The following is a 14882-nucleotide window of genomic DNA, read 5'->3' as shown; positions in this document are numbered from 1 at the left end:
CTGGGGATGTGGCTCTGTGGTACAGGAACCCTGGGTTGAAGTACAAAAAAATAAATAAGTATAAATACACATACACGTACACATGCACGCGCACACACACACACACACACACACACGACACACACGCACACATGTATGACAGATTTAAAGTGGCTGGCTGGCTGTGGCAGCAAAGGGGTGGATGGCACAGTCACCAGCAGCTCGTGAAAACCAACAGGAGGCTGGAAACCCCGACCCAGAGAAGGGGCCACCTGAGGGGAGGACGCAGGTCAGGAGCCAGGTTCAGGCCCATGGGGCCTCGGTCCAGAGAGGCTGCCGGCCACAGCACCACCCCTGCGTCTCTGCCTTAACGTCCCCCAGAGAAGCCCCTGCGGGGGCCAGGTGACAGCATCGCCCAGGACCTGGCCCACTCTACGGCAAAGGGTGCGGCAAGGAGGCCAAATCAGATTCCCGGGTAGGAGCTTCTTTCCACATAGGAAAAGGGTCTCCCTGTGCAGGGGCCCTGTGCCCAGCAGCCACGGTGAGGCCTTAGATCAACCGCCTTCCCACTCGCCTCCCGCCAGGTGCTCAGAGATTTTTTTTTTTAACTGAGAGATGAAGAACTTTTGGGAGAGAAGGTGGTTGTGGGCTCAGGCTCCCTCTGGCATTTCCTTAGGCTCTTCAAACACGAAGAAGAGCTGAAAGACCTACCAGTGCACCCCGCCGGGTTCCACCCCTGACGTCACCCTCCTCCACCTGTCCTCAGGCCCCTTGGGGTCTCTGTGGTGCAGACAGCAGCCCGCTTCCCCCCACACACACTCCAGCAACTTGTGCTTAGGGTTTCTGCTTTCTCTTTGTGTTGAGATCGGCAGATAGCTGGGTGCAGTGGAGCACACCTGCAATCCCAGTGGCTCCGGAGGCTGAGGCAGGAGGATTGAGAGTTCAAAGCCAGCCTCAGCAAAAGTGAGGCACTAAGCAATCAGTGAGACCCTGTCTCTAAATAAAATACAAAAAAGGGATGGAGATGTGGCTCAGTGGTTGAGTGTCCCTGAATTCAACCCCCGGCACCAAGAAAGGAAGGAAGGAAGGAAGGAAGGAAGGAAGGAAGGAAGGAAGGAAGGAAGGAAGGAAGGAAGGAAGGAAGATGGCATATAATGAAATTCTCAACTCTGAAATACACTGTTGAGACCATTGTGGACCTAAACCCCATCCAGACAGAACATAGCCATTTTCCAGCAAGCTCCCACATGCCCCTGCTTCTCAAATCCTGGTCCTTCTCTCCAAGGGGAGATCACTCTTTGGATTTTTTCCACTATGAATCGATTTGGACTGTTCCGGAACTTCATGCAGACAGAATCAAGAGCTGAGAGAGAGCAAGCCCTGCTTTCTGGTGCCCTACACTCAGCTCAGAATTTCCAAGGTTGTCCCTGCTGCCTGGGCTTCCACATGGGACCCCGCGTGCAGAAGGAGCGCAGACAGACACCTGGCTGCTGTGGCTTGGGGCTCAGGTGAGCGGATCTGCTGTGTGCACCCTTCCGTGAGTCTTCGTGTGACACGTGTTCGCACTTCCCTTGGGCACGAGGAGGAGCAGACCCATGGGTCATTGGGAGGATTTAAACCTTGGCTTTCTGGATGTGAAGTTCATGTCCAGTAGGGCTGTTGCTTGTTGCCGTTGCTTTTCTTTGGTTTTTGTGTGGTTGAGGTAAAATCGGCATAACACTGAGCACTGACCATTTCAAAGTGTCCAATACCACGGTATTTTCACATTCAGTGTGTCACGCCTTCATTCCACTCTGCGGCTGAGTGACTTTGCATCCGATGGACAGGTCACATTTTGTTCCGCTGTGCATCTGCAGGGGGTTGTTTGAAGAGGTCTTACAGCCCCATGTGGAGTGCAGGAGGGACCGCATTTGGCTGTGGGGCCCCGAGTGCTGTTCTCAGATCCCTGCCCGGCTCACCCTTGGCTGTGTGATCTTGATCAGCTGGCTCACCTCCTCTGAACTTCTGCTCTCGCCGTCACAGAGCGGCCCAAAGGACAGTGTCCAGTTCACAGAACCAGGGTGAAGGTCAGGAGAGCTGATCCATGGTGGCTGCTTACAACAGAGCCAGGCTGCAGGAGCCCAAGAAAGGTTCCTTCTAAGGTGGAGGGAAAAGTTCTCTGGAGCCAGGTCCCCACCTTCAATGCACTGGGCGCCCCCTGGCCAGGTCCCCACCTTCAATACCCTGGGGTCCCCACACACCGTACCCCCACCCCCAGCTGCTGGGCTCCTCCCTGGCGCTGGACCTCTCATTTTTTGCCTGAGCTGGTAACAGTGTCAGACTGGGTGCTGATCCTTTCTGGACAAGATGTATGCAAGGTGCCTCGGGGCAAAGCAGCCTCTCTCTACATAGTAACCAATCCTCACCAGCCTCTCTCTACATAGTATCCAATCCTCATCAGTCTCTCTCTACACAGTATCCAATCCTCATCAGTCTCTCTCTACACAGTATCCAATCCTCATCCTCCCACTGCGAGGAGCCCAGGAGAGGGAGGTGAAGGGTAGCAGATAAAATGTGTCTAGGAGTCAGATTCATGGAGGGAGAGTCGACCACAGGTGCCCACAGCTGGAGAGGGCTGGGAAAGGGGCGGCTGATGGACGGGAGATTAAGTTCAGAACATGAAAAAGGCCCCGAGATGGCGGGGCCACGGTGGCTAATAGTGTGAGTGGACACAACGCCCATGCACTGGACACTTGGAGATGGTCACAGCAGCAAGTTCTATGTTACAAATAGTTCACCTCGATGTCAATTATTTAAATATAGAAACAACTTTACAAAGTGAATCGCAGACTCCTTTACTGCTAAGGAAGCTGAAGCCTGACCAGGGGCTGTGCAGGACGCCATGGCCTCGCTGGGGGGACACTCCACCCCGCCCCTGGGATGCCCACTCCAGTGTCCCGTGTGCCCCTTCTCAGGAACAGCCGGCGGGTGTAGCGATTCGGGGCAGCAGCAGGGTGGCTGGTAGTAAGAAGATGGAAGAGATGGAGCCGGTCCTCCGTGTGCGTGTGCGGGATCACCACCCAGCTGGGACGGAGCGGACGCCCCCACTGTGGAGGAGCCTCTGCTGCACTGAAGGAGGCACACAGAGGCCAGGGACTCCGTGATCCCCGAAGGGAAATACCCAGAGGAAGCCAATCCACAGGTGCAGGAAGCAGATCGGCGCTGCCCATAGGGACAGGGGGCAGCTGCTCAGGGCACAGATATTCCTCCGGTAGAGGAGAGGTGGGGGTGGCACTAGGTCGGGACGATGCTGTCATTGAATTGTCTCTTTAAAATGATCAATAGTGTTAGTGTTCCGGTTCTGACCACCTCTAACCACCTGGCCCCTTCCCAGGTACTAATCTACCAATTCCGACCTCTGAGGAGGGAGGACCGCTACCAACATCTGTGGAGGCAGGTATCTAAGCGGAAGCCAGGTCTGGAAGGGGACCCGGGCTGCGTGTCTGGCACGGGGCCCTCCTCGCAAACATTTCCCTGCAGGGTGGATCACCGTGGGGCCCAGGGGTTCCTGTCCAGCCTGCACTAACGGGCTCTGGTCTGCTGCCTCTTTCTGCCCACATTTCTAAGCATGATTTTTGTTTGTTTTTTAATAAAGTAAGGATTTCCTCACACTCTTCAGCCAGTGGGAATTGAGAACAAGAAAGAAGAAGGACAGAAAACAAGGCTCAAGGTGCCTGGATGCTCCTTTCCCCACAGCCCAGGTGAGGTGCACCGGGGCGCTGCCCAAAGGCCACTGCAGGGCTGGAGGGCTTCCCGGCTCTTCCTTGGTGGGTGCAATCCCTACGTGCCTGTCGTGCTGTAAAAGTGACAGTTCCATTTTGGTCTTACCTGCAGGAGCACACGCGTTTCCTGCCAAGTTCCCCGGCTCGGCCCGATTGCCTCACGCTCCCCGCTGCTTCTATTCCTGAAAATGAACTGCAGGCTCCTGCCTTGAGTCCTCACCTCCCCACTGAGCAGCTCCCTCCTGACCAGGGCCAGCAGAGGGGCTTGGGGCCCCACACGTCTCTTTAGTGTTTGGCTCTTTTCTCAGCCCAGAGGGACCCCTCCGGGGACTAGCTCATTCCTAGAGACGAGAACCCCTGGCCTGTGACTGGCTTCGGTACAGACCAGCACACACGGAGCCCGTGCCAGGCCCTCCTGCTGGGCCCTCACCCTGAGCCTCTGTGCCTACCACCCCAGGACAGGGGTGGACCTGGACAGCCTGTGGCCGAGCCACTGACACTATTCTAACTAGCTGATCCCAAGCCTGACCCACAGGTCCCCTCCTGAAGAAAGCAACAATCCTTCCTGCCCACTGCCCTGGTGCGCTCTGCCCACTGGCCTCCCCATGGCCTGTGTGGAGTGGCCTGTCCCTTGTCTCATGAGTCACAAACCTTTTCAAAGGCCATATTTCCTGATGTACTTTAAGACATCTTGGTGGCTCAGCACGGCAGGACACAAGGACTGTGTCCCTGAGGTTTGGGGCACAGGGGAGGGGAGGGGAGCGTGGGCTGAGCTGCCCTCTCTGGCACTGTGGCCTGTGACACTGGAAACTGCCTGGAGACAGCCCAGAGGGCCACCTGAGGGGAGAGAGATGGGGAAGGTCCTGGAAGACAGGAGCCCAGGGGTCTGGAGGGCGAGAGAGCGCCCATCTCCCAGGGGACAGGACGCGCTTGGGCACCGGGAAGCCAGGTGACTCCGCTGGTCAGAGGGTAACAATCGGCTTCTCCCCCCCCCCCGGGGGTCTGCTGCAGGCGCCCTGCAGGGAGGGCCATTCAGGAGTGTCCTGCAGATGGCCGATGGAGGGAGCGTCTGACGAGGGTCCCTGGGCCGAGCCTGGAGTGACACCCCTCAGCTCTGCAGGCCTTCCAGCCACCAGGAGTGGTCGGAAGGCCACGTGAACAGGGAGGACGTGTGTGGTACCTGGCAGAAGGCCTCTCCCCAGGAAGGAGAGCAGGAGCTCAGAACGGTGCACCACCAGGACACCCCAGGACGGGCTCCAGGAGGACACCCCCAGGACCTCTCCTGGGACAGTGGCACTGTGCGCCCCGCTATGCCCCAGGCCTGGCTGATGGTGACGCTGCACATCTGCCCAGCACAGGCTTCTGCCCACCCTCTCTGCCCTCCTGCAGGCAGTACCTCCTACTGCCTCCTGACGACACCCGTCCAGAACCAGCTTCGACCCAACTCAGATGACCCAAGTGTCCAACCCCCTGAAGAGGCTCTTTCTCACTCCCGCGGCGGGGCCTCCAGGAAAGGCCACAGGCCCCTTCCACAGGGAAGTCGGCCCCTCCCAGATCTGGAGGGCAGAGTGTGTCCTACCTTGCTGGGGGCTGGTTTCTTCTGACCCTTTCCCCTGGGCCTGTGAACGTCGTCTTCTCCCTGGGACCTCACATGCCGTCCCTCTGTGTGTCTGCGTCCTTGCCACCTCTTCCTCTCCTTCTCCTTCTCCTTTTCTGGTACCCAGGATTGAGCCCAGGGGTGCTCTACCACTGAGCCACACCCCCAGCCCTTTTCGCTTTTTGAGACAGGCTCTCACCAAGTTGCTGAGGCTGGGTTTGAACTCACTATCCTGGCTCAGCCTTGCTGAGTGGCTGGGCATGCACCACCACACCGGCCACCGCCTCTTCTTCTGACTCCAGCTGCTAGATTAGGACTCCGCCCCCCGACCCCGTCTTACCTGGATCACCTCTTTGGAGACTCGGGCCACCAGATACAGTCAGGTCTGAGGTCCCAGGACAGGAATTGGGAGGCGGAGACCAATCCAATGCAGCGCCCCGCCACCCCAGCTGTGCTCTCACGGCCACCAGGCACACCTGCTTGTCCCACCCCAGGCTACTCCCGGGGGCGTGGCCAAAGGGCATCACACCAACAACAGTTTGACAGCAACTACAGAAGGCAGGGTTCTTGGAGGATCAAGCAAAAGGGGACGGGGACTATGAGACCAAGAGAGGCCAGCTGCCCACCTGGCACAAACTGGGGGAGCAGTAGCCAGGGGGAAGCAGCAGGGTGGGTGCACCTCCCCGCCCCCATGCCCACAGGAACTGGGCAGCAGCACAGGGAGACAGCAAGGAGAGAGGACGGTGGCCTGTGCCCCGGTGCCCGCCCTGGGGTCCTGGCTCCGGCCTCCACCACGTAGGGACAGTGGCTTTGACCTGTACAACAGAGAGACAAACTGATGGCAGGTCAGGCTCGACTACTTGAAATTGCAACAGTGGGAAAACCCAAAAATGGCAAGATCATCTGGGGGATCTCCTGACCCTCCCACCGCAGCATGTGCAGAAAGGGGCTCGGGCTGGCCAGGAGGTGGCAGGGCAGGGACGGGCAGAGTCCCTCTCCACTAGGGAGCCCTGGCCTTTTTTTTATTTTATTTTGTTTTGTTCCAATTAGTTATTCATGACCGCAAAATGCATTTCAACTAGCTCTCCGATCTTTTTTTTATTCATATTTTTAAAGTAACATTTTAATTTTAGAATACTTTTAAGTTTGCACTTAGTCGATGTGACGTCACCACATGACCTGGACCTCGGTCACCTGGCTGAGGAATTGTCAGGCTTCCCAACTTCAACCTTTTTTTTTTTTTTTGTACTGGGGGTTGAACCCAGGGGTGCTCAACTACTGAGCCACATCCCCAGTCCTCTTTATATTTTGAGACAGTTCCTCTGAGTTGCTAAGGCTGGCTTTGAAGTTGAGATCCTCCTGCCTCAGCCTCCCGAGTCACGAGGACTGCAGGTGTGCACCACTGCCCCTGGCTAGGTCTCCCACCTCTGCAGTCGGTCCCTCTCTTCCCTTGTCAGGCTGTGCCCTGCCCATCCTTGAGTCGTGGGGAGCTGCCCCTGCATAGACTACTGGACATCATTCTGCTGAGGCCTACCTTTTCTCCCAGGTTTATGGCCTTCTCCACTCCTTTGTTAATATCAGGATGGACTCATATTTATTTTGTACCTGGGTTTAATCCCCAAATATTTTATCACTCAAATGAGATCCTGCCCTGTTCTCCTCAACATTTATTTTTATTTTTTAATTTTTTTTTCAACATTTTTATCATGAAAAATTTGAAGCATAAAAACCATGGACAGCTGCAGTGACCACCTGGTGGTCCCCCGCTGGGTCCCTCTTTGCTTGCCTTAGCGCCTGTCTCTCCTCCTGGGACCCGCGTCATTTCCTTCTTTGACTCACTGGAGAAGGAAAGCAGGCACATCCCAGGACATCTGTCTTCCCCGTGGGACGTGGGACGGCAGACTCCTGGCTCTCCAGCCTTAGGACTTGGGCTGGGTGGCACCACTGGCTTCCCTGGTCCCAGCTGAGGATGCCACATGGCGCACAGGTCCCTCAGCGCTCAAGTGGCTCATCCTTAGTGTGACCCGTGAATGTGCACCCCACGCCCCGTGCCCTGGACGGGTCCAGAAGTGCCCTCAGCACCTTCCCAGCAGCCGGGCCCTGCCTGCCCAGAGGCCACTCCTGCTCCCCTGGCTTCGCCTCGGCAGAGCGGCTTCACCTCTTCTGCGACAGCCGCCAAATGGCCACAGGCTGTGAGACTCTTGCGACTGGCTTTTCTCACTTAGAAGGATGACCCTAGACCCTGGTTCTTGCGTGATTTGGTTTGTCCCTTCTTACTGCTGCCTGGACAGGCCGCGGCTTCCCACCCCCTCCTCCGGCCCCTGGACACTGGCGGTTTCCCGCCTGAGTGGCGTGGACGGAGCTGCCCTGAACACTCCTGCAGGGCCCTGGGCGTGGGGAGCGTGCGCCCGAGTGACGGTTCCGAGTGAAGGCCTGACAGTGGACCTGTGGGCCCGGGCGGGGGAGGTTTGGGTCTGTGGGAGATGCCAGGCCTTCCTCTGAAGTCTTTGTGGCCTTCACACCCGCGCCATTAGGCGCCCTAGTGAGCGCCTCTCTGGAGTTCCCCCTCGTCTTTGTATTTCAGGTGTTTAGGGGTGTGGGGTCTGATTCAGGTCGAACCCCGCTCTATTCACCAGGGTCCTCCAGAGAATCAGAACCAGCAGAATAGACAGAAGCCAGGAGGGTAGGTAGACATGGGTGGGAGGTAGACAGGGGTGGGTAGCTAGATCGGGGTGGCTAGGTAGACAGGGGTGGGAGGTAGACAGGGGTGGGCAGGTAGACATGGGTGGGTAGGTAGACAGGGGTGGGTAGGTAGACATGGGTGGGTAGGTAGACAGGGGTGGGTAGGTAGACAGGGGTGGCTAGGTAGACATGGGTGGGAGGTAGACATGGGTGGGAGGTAGACAGGGGTGGGAGGTAGACATGGGTGGGAGGTAGACAGGGGTGGGAGGTAGACAGGGGTGGGAGGTAGACATGGGTGGGAGGTAGACAGGGGTGGGTAGGTAGACATGGGTGGGAGGTAGACAGGGGTAGACAGGGGTAGGTAGGTAGACATGGTGGGTAGGTAGGGGTAGGTAGACAGGGGTGGGTAGGTAAGGGTAGGTAGGTAGACAGGGGTAGGTAGGTAGACAGGGGTGGGTAGGTAGACAGGGGTGGGTAGGTAGGGGTAGGTAGGTAGACAGGGGTGGGTAGGTAGACAGGGGTGGGTAGGTAGGGGTAGGTAGGTAGACAGGGGTGGGTAGGTAAGGGTAGGTAGGTAGACAGGGGTGGGTAGGAAGGGGTAGGTAGGTAGACAGGGGTAGGTAGGTAGACATGGTGGGTATGTAGGGGTAGGTAGGTAGACAGGGGTGGGTAGGTAGACATGTTGGGTAGGTAGACAGGGGTGGGTAGGTAGATATGGTAGGTAGGTAGACAGGGGTGGGTAGGTAGGGGTAGGTAGGTAGACAGGGGTGGGTAGGTAGGGGTAGGTAGGGAGACAGGGGTGGGTAGGTAGGGGTGGGTCAGTAGACAGGGGTGGGTAGGTAGGAGTAGGTAGGTAGACAGGGGTGGGTAGGTAGGAGTAGGTAGGTAGACAGGGGTGGGTAGGTAGGAGTTGGTAGGTAGACATGGTAGGGAGGTAGACAGGGGTGGGTAGGGAGATGAGAGGTGATATGTGACCAGTAGATGAAGCTAGATGATGGATAGACTGATGATGGGCAATCAGGCCGATGGACCACAGACGGGAAGAGGCTGATGAGAACTGGCTCACAGGGTTGTGAGGCTGGGAAGTCCCGCCACATGCTCTCTTTGGGCTGGAGACCAGGGAAGCCAGTGGTACCGTTCAGTCCAAAGGCTGGAGAACCAGGAGCTCTGCTGTCCCGAGGAGAAGATGGACGTCCCAGGAAAGACCAGGGAATGAACTCGCCCTTCCTGGGCCTCTAGTCCCATCGGGGCCTCAACAGACAGCCTGATTCCCAGGCACCGTGGCAGGGGATCCTCGGTCCTCAGTGTACAGAGTCGAGACTGGAGGGCTGGGGCTGGGGCTGAGCGGTAGAGCCCAGCAGATGCTGGGACCTGGGTTGGATCCTCAGCACCACATATAAATTAATAAAATAAAGGTATTGTGTCCAACTACAACTAAAAATATTTTTAAAAAAGTAATAGGTGAGGCTGGGTGCAGCGGTGCATGCCTGTAATCCTAGGGGCTTGTGAAGTGGAGGCAGGAGGATCACAAGTTTGAAGCCAGCCTCAGCAATTTAGCAAGGCACTAAGCAACTCAGTGAGACCCTCTCTCTAATAAAATACAAAATAGGGGTGGGGGTGGGGATCAGTGGTCGAGTGCCCTGAGTTCAATCACTGGTACCCCTCCCCAAAAAAGTAATAATAAGTAATAGATGAGTGATTAGAATGTTTGAAAACATATATTTTCTATATATATGAGATATATATATATATATATATATATATATATATATATATATGAAAACATGGGTAAAGGATATATAAGCTCTAGATTAATATTTTCAGTCTATTTTAATGTACCTGGTTCATTTTTCTTTTCTTTTTCTTTTTTTTTTTTTTTTTGTGGGGGAAGGTTATCAGGGATTGAACCCGGGGGCGCTTAACCACTGAGCCACATCCCTAGCCCTCTTTATGTTTTTATTTATAGACAGGGTCTTGCTAAGTTGCTCAGGGTCACACTAAGTTGCTGAGGCTGGCCTTGAACTTGTGATCCTCCTTTCTCAGCCTCCCGAGTCACTGGGATTACAGGCACATACCACCATGCTTGGCCCCTGCTTTGATTTTATTGAAATATTCACAGAATTGAAAGTGTGGGACTTGATGGGTTTACATAGAGTCGGAAAGCTATTTGGTACTGAGTAAGAACTTTACTAAGGAAGAGAAGTGGGAGGGAGGGAAGAGGAGGAGGAGGAGGAGAGGAAACAGGGGCAGGCAGAGAGACGTGGGGGTGACTGCACACCTGAAGCCCCTTGATCTATTTGTGCCCCCCACAGCCTCAGGGCTATTATTTATAAATTGTCCCCAACTTACGGTGGGGACTTTACATTTGTGCTTCGTGATGGTGCGAATGCCTATCCACAGAGGCACTGCCTCTCACTTTGAGTACAGCCCTCAGTGGTTCCACGAGATACCGGCACTTGGTTGTAAGGTGGGTTTTGCGTTGGGTTTTGCCCAGCTGCAGGCCGAGGCAGCGTTCCTCGCCCACGTTAGGCAGTAGGGTGTTCGGGAGGTCGGGTGAACTAGAAGCTTTCCACTTACAATATCTTCAGCTCCCAGGGGGTTTATCGGGATGAACCCCACCTGCACTTCCAACTTACCGTCCCCCGCTAGGTGCGTGCTTTGCTGCAGTGATTACACCATCGTCGTCAATGGTCACCGTGGACAGTAGCTAACACCAGCTGAGGGCTGGCTCCAGCTGTTCCCCCACGCAGCCTCCATGCAGCCCAGGGGAGGCCCGTTGCATCCCACAGACGTGGAGGCTGAGGCACAGAGGGTGGAGGTCAGCGTCAGAGCCGGGACTCAGGCCAGGCAACTGGCTGCAAGATCCAAGCTCTGGGCCACGCTATCATGAACAAGCCTCCACTTGACCCCTGCTCAGGCGCTGCCCACAAGGAGGACACCCACTTCCTGGGCATCTTCTGTAGTAGCAACACCCCCTCGGCACCACACCCAGAGCTTGCCGTCCTTTCCTCTTCCTGAAACTGCACACAGTGCTGGCCCCCGGTTTACTCTCTGCCTCTGAGTCCTGAAGTGCCGATTCCTTTAACTGAAGACTGTGTCTCCTTTCTTGTCTCCACTTCCCCAGGTCATAGAGCAGAGCCTAGGATGCAGCAGACACTCCACAAAGGGTTGTGAGACAAACAGCCGACAAATCACAGCTGATTGCATGTTCTACTGATTGCCTGTATTGATGACCTACTGTGTGCTGGGCCCAGGACCCAGCACTTGGCCATCTCTTTGGAACTCTCACAATCATGCCACTGAACCTGGAGCCTCCCAGAATCTCAGCCATGGGGGTCACACCGGGAGGAGGAGGCGTTGCCGCCGCTCCCTGCTCCCCTCCTCCTCCTCTGGCTGCTGCCTCTCAGCCTTCTTGTGGGCACCTCTCCGTCTGTTTGCCCCCTGCACGGTAGAACTGCTCAGCGTCTGGCTAGACCAGGGCTACAGACCAGCCAGCTCCAACCCACGGGCAGGCTCGATTTGGCCCACACAGTTTATTTTTTGTATTTGAATTAGTTTTAACATTTAAAAGCTGAGGGATTTTGCTTTTAAAAATATCCAGATTTCTGTCTTGGAAATTTGGAACATCTGGCGATTCTGGTCCCTCTTCCCAGATGGCAAGGGCTGGTTGACACTAAGAGCATCAGCCGTATGGTCGGAGCCACCCCCACCCGGGGTTCTCATGCACTCCACCAACACCTGTGGGCCCTGAGAAGGTGTGGGATTGGTATCCAGCCACGACCTAGGAACACCCAAGGACACTCTGGATAACCACCTGCTCTCCCCAGGAGAAACAGGCCGGAGCAAACCTGGTCAGACAGCACTTCAGGTCTCTCATGCATTAGGATGGATACCTTGGGCTGATCAATATTAATTAATTGTTAGAGAAATTCTTTAGCATCTTGCCAAATGACTTGTGAGAGAAACAGAGAGATGGAGGAAAGACAGCAGCCAGAGTGAAGGGGGGGGGGGAGAGAGAGAGAGAGAGAGAGAGAGAGAGAGAGAGAGAGAGAGAGAGAAAGGGGGGAGTGGAGGTGGAGGGGGAGGGAGATCCAATCAACCCAAACTTTTGGGGGGGGAATGGAGAGGAGTGGTGTGTGTGTGTGTGTGTGTGTGTGTGTGTGTTTACACATGTGCATGCACACACACATGCCAAATCGTGAAGTAAAATTGTTTCTCACTGTGGCTTGTCCTCCAACTTGAAGGGCCACCATTCTTGATACGATCCACTTGGAGAAGGCGGGTGAGGGCAGATAGTGGCTGCACAGACATGGGGCAGAAGTGCAGTGGAGCCCACAAGCAATGGGGAGCACTGAGTGCCCTGCAGCTGCAGTCTCCATATGCACCTGGATGGTTCCCTGGTGCCCCCATCAGGGCATTCGGGATTCCGCTGCCTCGGCAGACCTGCTGACCAACATCCTCCTCTGTGGACAGGACGCAGGATCTTGTACCCGCTGCAGCTTGTAGAACAGGCTAGTCTTACCTTCTCCCCCTCGGGTACAAAAGTTTACACCAAACATTAACAGGTTTATTCCTCTCATTTTACAGATGGGAAAACAGAGACTCCAAGTTTGGAGATCAAGTGCCTGGGGTCACTTAAGATGCCACCAGCTGCTTAGCTGAGAATCATCTTTCAGCACCAAGCCCTGTGTCGACCATCTGTTTGGGATGAGTGAGAACATGACTCAAGCCCGCACTGGAGGTGGCTGAGGAGAAAATCCAAGGTAGTGACAATGAGTGCCTGTGGAAGCACCTGCACCTCCCCTGTCTCCTTCACCATCACCACCTCCATCAGTATCATCTGCCCTCTCAGCTTCGTCATTATGACCATGATACCCATCACCACCACCACCATCACCACCATCACCACCATCATCACCACCATCACCACCATCACCACCATCACCACCATCATCACCACCATCACCACCATCACCACCATCACCACCATCATCACCACCACCACCATCACCACCACCATCACCATCATCATCATCACCATCACCACCACCATCATCATCATGACCATCACCACCACCACCATCACCACCACCATCACCACCATCATCACCACCACCACCATCACCATCATCACCATCATCATCACCATCACCACCATCATCACCATTACCACCATCACCATCACCATCTCCATCACCGTCATCATCATCACCATCACCACCACCATCATCACCATCATCACCATCACCATCACCATCGCCATCATCAACATCACCATCATCATCACCATTACCACCCTCATCACTATCACTGTCACCACCACCATCATCATCATCACCATCATCACCACCATCACCTTCATCACCATCACCACCATCATCACCACCATCACCATCATCACCACCATCACCCTCACCACCATCACCACCATCACCACCACCATCACCACCATCATCACCACCATCACCACCATCACCACCATCACCACCATCACCACCATTATCACCACCATCACCATCATTACCACCATCACCATCACTATCATCACCATCATCACCATCATCATTATCACCATCATCGCTAAAACCACCATCATCACCATCACTTTCATCACCACCATCATCACCACCATCCTTATCACCATCATCACTATCACTACCATCACCATCATCACCACCATCACCATCACCATCAGTATGCTCTTTATTGCTGTGATCAAAATATCTGACAAACAACTTAAAGGAAGACAAACTTGCTTTGGCTCATGGTCTCAAAGGTTCTAGTCCATGGTCAGTCCACTCCATTGCTCTGGGCCTCAGGTAAGGCAGAACATCATGGTGGGAGGGTAAATCAGATGTAGCAGCCAGGGAGGAGAGAGAGAGCAAGAAAACAGGCCAGGGACAAGAAATACCCTTTCAATGTGAACTCCCAGTGACCTGCTTCCGCCCACGGTGCCCCACCGCCTACAGTCTCCACCTCCTCCCAGTAGTCCATTCTGCTGTCAGTGGTTGGCCCACTGATGAAGTGAGAGCCCCCATGATTCAGTTGTTTCCCAAAGCCCCACCCCTGAGCCCTGCTGCCCTGAGGACCAGTCCCTCCACACGAGCCTCTGGGGACAGTCACTGTCGTCACCATCTCTTATCACCATCACCTTCCCATTATCGTTATTTTCTCCTTAGCCCTGTCTTACCAAGCTGAGGCAAAATATAGGGTAGGTAGACCACCAACCTCCTCTCTTCCTCCTGCCCATCTCAACCACCTCAAGTAAAGACAGATGTGGGGATCTCAAATAAGTCTCCTTCATCATGAAAACCCTTCACACAGCATGTGTAAGTGTGCCCTCATCGGTAAGGGACACGTGTGTTTGGGTAAAGCCCCCTCCCACTTTTCCTAACCTGTATAAGGACACATCTTCTACACACAAACCTCCCCCTGTGTGTATGGAACACTCCAGGATATATTTAAAACCTGCACATGGTGCAAGGACTCCTGCTGTATGCATAAGGATCCTGTCCGCCCGTCTAGGCACCCTGCTTGTCTCTATAGGGACCTCTATAGGGACCTGCTCCACAGCAAGGGAGGACCCTGGGTAAGACTCTGGGAATCTTTGCTTTAGCTTCAACAGTGACACTTGGTTAATGATGCCAGGGTGCCAAGGTCCTCCCCAGGACCTCTATTTCCCCAATATCCATGCAGCACTAGAGGACTCCTGGGAGACTCCATGTGGGTAGTGGCTCGACAACAGCTGAGAACTCCCAAGGGAACAGCTAGGGTGGAGTCCTGCAGCCAGGGAGGGAATCCTCAGTTGGTCTGAAGGAATCCTTAAAATCATGGGCCGCCCATTCTTATAAGGACAGGAAAGG

Source organism: Urocitellus parryii, chromosome 15 (genome assembly GCF_045843805.1).
Source record: "Urocitellus parryii isolate mUroPar1 chromosome 15, mUroPar1.hap1, whole genome shotgun sequence".
NCBI lineage: Eukaryota > Metazoa > Chordata > Mammalia > Rodentia > Sciuridae > Urocitellus > Urocitellus parryii.
Note: the sequence above shows the minus strand (reverse complement) of the source record.